Source organism: Carcharodon carcharias, chromosome 6 (genome assembly GCF_017639515.1).
Source record: "Carcharodon carcharias isolate sCarCar2 chromosome 6, sCarCar2.pri, whole genome shotgun sequence".
Classification (NCBI taxonomy): domain Eukaryota; kingdom Metazoa; phylum Chordata; class Chondrichthyes; order Lamniformes; family Lamnidae; genus Carcharodon; species Carcharodon carcharias.
The window spans coordinates 90,817,230-90,823,931 of NC_054472.1; the positions used below are offsets into that span (position 1 = coordinate 90,817,230).

Here is a 6,702-nt window from a genome sequence, read left to right on the forward strand (position 1 = left end):
GGTAAGTTTGGGGGTCTCACTGTGTCAAAGTGGTAGGCCCTGGCAAGGGGTGGTGGGGTCAGGGAGTTGGGGTTTGAGAGGCTACAGGAGGAGGGCAACCTGGGGAGGGGTAACACCTTGGAGGTTGTTTCTGTTTGACAGAGGGGGCCCATTAGGTAGGGAAAACACACCTGCCCACCCCCAGCCCACTCAGGGAAACTTGCCGCGCTGGGCATTTGGTTAAATACCAACGGCAGTGGGATGAGGCCCTTAAGTGGACATTAATTGCCTAGTTAAGGGCTTCAGTTGTCCCACACCCCTGCCGCTGGTATAATTGCAGTGTGGGCTGGCACAGGGGGGTAGGCAGAGAGCAGGCCACCTGCTGGGTTTAAGGAGCCCCCCTTCATTCAAACCCATCAGTGGGGGAGTGTAAAATCCTGTCCAATGGGCCAAAATACCTCCTTCTGTTCAATAACCATTCCATGATTCTAAGATCTGCGGGAATGCGCCCCATCACAAATAAGATGGATTCAGCAAGGTTGGCAGCAAAATACAAGGGGGTAGATTTCATGCTTCAGATAAACAAAGCCTTGGTTAGAATACACCTGGAGTATTGTGAGCATTACTGGGCATCACATTTCAGGAAGGGTATATTGACCTTGAAGGAAGTGCAGCACAGGTTTACCAGAATGATATTTAGACTCCAAAAGTTAAGCTACATGGAGAGGTTACACAAACTGGGGTTGCATTGCCTGGAAGTTCAAAAGTTAGGGAATGATTGGATTGAAGTTTTGGTGTTTAAATATCATTCTGGTAAACCTGTGCTGCACTTCCTTCAAGGTCAATATACCCTTCCTGAGATGTGATGCCCAGTAATGCTCACAGTACTCCAGTGTGGTCAAGGTATTAATGCGAACAAATAGGGTAGATATCCACGGACTGGGGAGTCTAGGATGAGGGGCTCATAGACAGTGAATTAGCAAACACCTCCTCATAACAAGGGGGGTAGAACTTTAAAATTATCTTCTGCAAAGAACAATTAATAGTAGATCAATTGTTAATTTTAAATCTTAGATTGATCGATTTTTGTTAAATAAAGGCATTAAAGGCTATGGGGCATATGGGATTAATGGAGTTAGGTTGCAGATCGACCATTATCTCATTAAATGTCAGCAGAACAGTTTTGCATGACTAAATGGCCCACTCCTGTTCAGTGTTGCAAAATACGGAACGCTTCACGAATTTGCGTGTCATCCTTATGCAGGGGCCATGCTAATCTTCTCTGTATCGTTTCAATTTTAGTATATGTGCTGCCGAAGCAAGCACCCCACTCCTGTTCAGGTGTACCAATGTTCTTATGTTCCTAATTGCAATAAGGCGAAAGCGAGAGGTTCGGGTCAGGAAGGCCCAAGTACTACTTGTGGGAATCAGAGGGGCAATCTTATTCTTCTGACCCAAGCTTTGGCTGACCGAAGAAACATGGAATCATAAAATTGTTACAGCATAGAAGAAGACCATTCAGCCCTTTATGTCTCTGCCAGCTCTCTGCAAGAGCAATTCAGTTATTACCCCAACCTTTCCCCATAGTGGTGCGACTGTTATCTAATTCCATTTTGAAAGCCATGATTGAATCTTCCTTCATTACACTCTCTGGTAGTGCATTGCAAATCTTAACCACAAGCTGTGTAAAGAAACTTTTCCTCATGTTGTTAGGAAAATGTTCTTTTAAAAAAAAATAGTTTTTTTTAAAAAAAAACAAGAAACTGTAATCCTAATTAGACAATGGAAGACTGCTAGCCAGCCAGAATATGCAACTTGCATTCTACCCAAGTGGGATGAAAAAGCAACAGACACCCAAACTTCCCCCACCCGCCAAGGAGTGTGAAAGACCCCATCTCCTGTTGGCTTTAACACTACCTTGGAACTTTTTAAAAGTTCATGAAATGAGACTTCAGAATGCAATTACCTGCTCTACAAAACAATGACCACAGAAAACATGGTAATCAAATTCCTCTGGAATACAAAGTAAGCAGGACTTTTAAGAATTGTTTACCAAGCCATTCAGGTCAAAAATGGAGATCAGAATGCTGTACGGAAAACCTGCAAGGAAGCTATTTCTCTCTCTCCTTCTTTCCCTCAAAATTATTGTGCCCCAATTTGCAAAGTAACAAACCTGAGAAGAGGAATCCGCTGAAAACTGAGGTCTTTTGGAAATAAAATGTGGAAATCTGCTCCATACAATTACATCCAGGAAGCCAGTGAACAAAACAGCCGCAACATGGAATCAGCGAATCAAGACCAGCCAAAGGACAGTTAAGCATATATTTCTTTGATTTGTTTATCGTTTTCACAAACTGTAAAACATCTTTAGGCCTCCCCTCTTATCTACCATCTGTACTAGTGTGTGTATGGGCCCAGGGAATGTGTGTGATGTATGAATTGCATTTGCGATTTATTTTTTAAATCTAGAAGTAGGGTCAATAAACTCATCACGTTCTTCATTTAAACTCAGAAAACCTATTTGGCTCATTCTCTATTATTTGAGAGTGTACATAGGGGGACTCCTGCATATTGGCAAAGCACATCCTTGCTAAATTTGAAAAAACCCTGCTGCGGTCAGATTTGGCGTGGTAGAATAAGGGATTCATTGTGGCCCTTCCTCATGGCCGCAACACTGTCATCTTTGGTTCTTTTGCCATTCACCTTAAATCAGTGCCCTCTGGTTCTCAATCCATCTGCCAATGGGAACAGTTTCTCCCTATTTATATCCAGACCACTCATGATTTTGAACATGTCAATCAATCCTCTTCTCAAACTTCTCTTCTCTAGGGAGAACAGTCTCAGCTTTGCCAATCTATCCATATAATTGAAGTCCCCCATCCCTGCAACCATTCTTGTAAATTTTTTTTGCACCCTCTATAACGTCTTCACATATTTCCTAAAGAGTGATACACAGAATTGGATTTAATACTCCAGTTGAGACCAAACCAATGTTTTAAAATGGTTCACCGTAACTTCTTTGCTTCTGTACTCTATGCCTCCACTTATAAAGCCCAGGATCCCATATGCTTTATTGACCACTTTCTCAACTTACCCTGCTACCTTGAATGATTCATGCACATTTCTTCCAAGCCCCCCTCTTCCTACAACCCCTTTATAATTGTAACATTTATGTAATGCTGCCTCACCTTGCTCTAAAAACTATAATAGATCACTTCACACTTCTCTGCATTAAATTTAATCTCCCACATGTCTGCCCATTTCACCGACCAATGTCCCCTTGTGATCTGTTACTATCCTCCTCACAATATTTACAAGCTTTTTGTCATCCACATATTTTGAAATTGTGCCCTGTATACACAAGTCTAGGTCATTAACATAGATTAAGAAAAGCAGTGGTCCTAAGATTGACACCTGCGGAACTCCACTCCATACATTCCTCCAGTCTGAAAACAATTGTTTTCTGCTACCCTGTTTTTTGTCACTCAGTCAAATTCCTATCCATGCTGCCAATGTCCCGTTTATTTCATGGGCTTTGACTTTGCTGACAAGTCCGTTATGTGGTAATTTATCAAACACTGTTTTGAAGCCCATCTCCACTATATCAACTGCGTTACTCACATCAATCCTCTCTGTTACCCCATCAAAAAACTCAAGTAAGTTAGTTAAACATGATTTGTCTTTAAAAAATCCATGCTGATTTTCTTTAATTAATCCATATTTGTCAACTTGAGTGGTAATTTTGTCCTGGATTATCGTTCCCTATGCTTTCTAAAAAAACAATGTTAAATGGTTGCTGGGTTTATCTGACACTTTTTTAAACGAAGGGGTCACATTAATAATTTTCTAATCCTCTAGTAGCACCCCTGTATATAATGAGGATTTGAAGATTATTGCGAGCACAACCGCAATTTCCACCCTTACTTCTCTCAGTATCCCCTGGTGCTTCTCATTCAATCCAAATGACTCAACAAATTTAAGTACAGCCAATGTATCTAATACCTCAAACAAAAACAAAAATTGCTGGAAAAACTCAGCAGGTCTGACGGCATCTGTGGAGAGAAGGACAGAGTTAATGTTTCGAGTCCATATGCGGGTTCTGAAGAGTCAGATGGACTCAAAACATTAATCGTGTCTTTCTCTCCACAGATGCTATCGGACCTGCTGAATTTTTCCAGCAATTTTTGTTTTTGTTTCAGATTTCCAGCATCCGCAGTATTTTGCTTGCATCTAATACCTCCTCTTGTTCAATTTTTAGCCAATCCTGTATTTCAGCACCCACCCTTTCTTTTACTACACTTTTACTGTTTCTATGCTAACAGAAGACTTTTGGATTCCTTTTTATGTTAGCTACCACTCTCTTCTCACATTCGCTCTTTGCTTCTCTTATTTCTTTTTTCACTTCCCCTCTGAACTTTCTATATTCAGCCTCATTCTCACCTGTATTATCAACCTGACATCTGTTATATGTGTTGTTTTTCTGCTCCATCTTATTCACCATCTCTTTTGTCATCCAGGGAGTTCTGGATTTTTTTCCCTACCTTTCCCCCTCATGGGAATATGCATTTCCCCTTTAATGGAAGCCCATTGTTCCATTACAGTTTTGCCTCCCAAAATTTGATTCTGGTTTACCTGCACCAGGTGCATTCTCACCCCTTGCTATTTCTTACACCAGTGCTATCTGTTTCTCCCAGTCCTTTGTGCACCTTGTTTTCCCTTTCTAATGTTATATCCTGATTCCCATCCCAGTGCCAAGTTAGTTTAAATACTGCTCAATAGCACTAGGAAACTGCCCCACAAGGACACTGCCCTTAGCCCTGCTGAAGTGCAACCCATCTGGCCTTTACAGCTTCCACCACTGCCAAAACTAGTCCCAATGTGTCAGGACAGGAACCAACAGTCCTTCCTCCTGCACCATCTCTCTACCCATTCTTTCATCTGCATTATCTTCTTATTTCTATATTCACTTGCAGGTGGCCTTGGAGTAATTTAGAGATTACAATGGAGTTCCCACTTACTAGTTTCTTCATTTGCTCTCTAAACTTTGTGTGCAGGACCCCACCCTGCTGTGTACCTAAGTCATTGGTATTGATATTGACCATGACCGCTGGTTTTCCACCTACCCCAGCCCCACCCCCTGCCTCCAAAGAGTGCTCTACAGCTGCTTAAAGGCAGCTACAGCTGCATCCTGACACCAGGGAGGCAATATATCATTCTGGATTCATGTCTGCCTCAGCAGGAACACCTATCTGTTTCCCTAACTAAGGAATCTCCTATCACTTTGATCCCCTATTGCTTTCCCATTCTTCATCCTGCCTCCTATGCACAGCTGAGCTAGTCATGGTGCCCTAGGCATGGCTCTGGCTACACTCACCAGGTGAACCATCACTCTTACCATTAATCAGAACTGCATACTGATTGTAGAGCATGATGTACTCAAGGAACTCCTGCACTATTTGCCTGGTCCTCCCTGACTGTCTGACAGTCACCCATTCCCTCCCTACCTACATTCTCTTAAGCTGTGAGGTGACCACATCCAGAAACATACTATCCACAAAACTCTCAGCCTCACAGATGCACCACAGTGACTCCAGCTGCTGCTCAAATTCTGAAACCCGGAGCTTGAATTGTTGCAGCTTATGACAGCTCCTGCACATGTGGTTGCTCAAAACATGAGAAGCGCCCTGACTTTCCCACATGGAACAGGATATTCATTCCATGGGACTGAGATGCCCTGCCATGTCAGGTCAGATCAGGATGTTAACTGACTTAACAGAAATAAACTTAATACTTAAATAAGTAAAGATTCACCAACTACTTACCAATCAGCTAGTTCCCTTGTGTTGATATAACTTAATTTTGTAGGAAGGTAAACTTAAATGTTTTCAACTTAACTCTTGTTATCTATATACTTCAGATTTTAATTTACTGAAAAATTCACAATGCCTGTTATTAAATTTAAACTTGATCTTCCTAATCTAATTAATGAAACACTGATTGCAATTATATGATAAATGATGAAATTAGCTTTAATTTTTATACCAATTCATTGATCAATTCTTACTTTATATTGGTAATTTAAAATACATGAAAAGTTAACCAGTGTACTTGTCCTGCATGACTCCTTGTGCTATGATGTTACTTTGTGATTTATCTCTGCTGTGTCCTCGGGCTGCCATTACTCCTTTTGTGCCTGCCGTGTTCCTGAGTCAACAGTGCTCCTTATATCACCTCTCCCTTGTTCAGGAACACTGCTTTCGACAGATGCCCTTTCTGCCTGCCATTTAAAATTGTAGGTTGTCAGATCAGGATAGGAACAGAGTGAGTATTTCCCTGCTACATTGTATCATCCCCTCCCACTTGTTCGGTTTCCATTCAGTCCATTAGTTGGACTTCGCTTTTTCTCTCTCCCTTGCTTTAATGTACTTATAAAATGTATAGAACACAAAACCATCGAGAGACGATGTGTTATCAGAACACACTCTCTCTCACTTTAACAAATGCACATTTTAAATTGAAATGTCTGATGCCTGACCCTTTAGGATTAGTGAAAGTTATTTATGTTACATAAAGTAATAATTTTCTTGTGTGTTGTTTATACTCTGTTGTGAAAATTGTTTTCTTTTAAAAGCAATACAATTTCAGAGAACATTCTCATTGTCTTGGGTCCCTGCCACAAGCTCTGTTCTCTTGCCACTGATTCCATTCCTCTCTGCTAATTGT

The 6,702-nt window shown here is 41.3% G+C and overlaps 1 non-coding gene across 1 annotated transcript; it reads right to left on the reverse strand.

The window, feature by feature from the left end:
- Window positions 1-1,198: 1,198 nt before the first annotated feature.
- On the reverse strand, window positions 1,199-1,305 carry LOC121279504. The gene has a single exon (XR_005943431.1). It is a non-coding gene; the product is annotated as a U6 spliceosomal RNA (small nuclear RNA).
- Window positions 1,306-6,702: the final 5,397 nt, after the last annotated feature.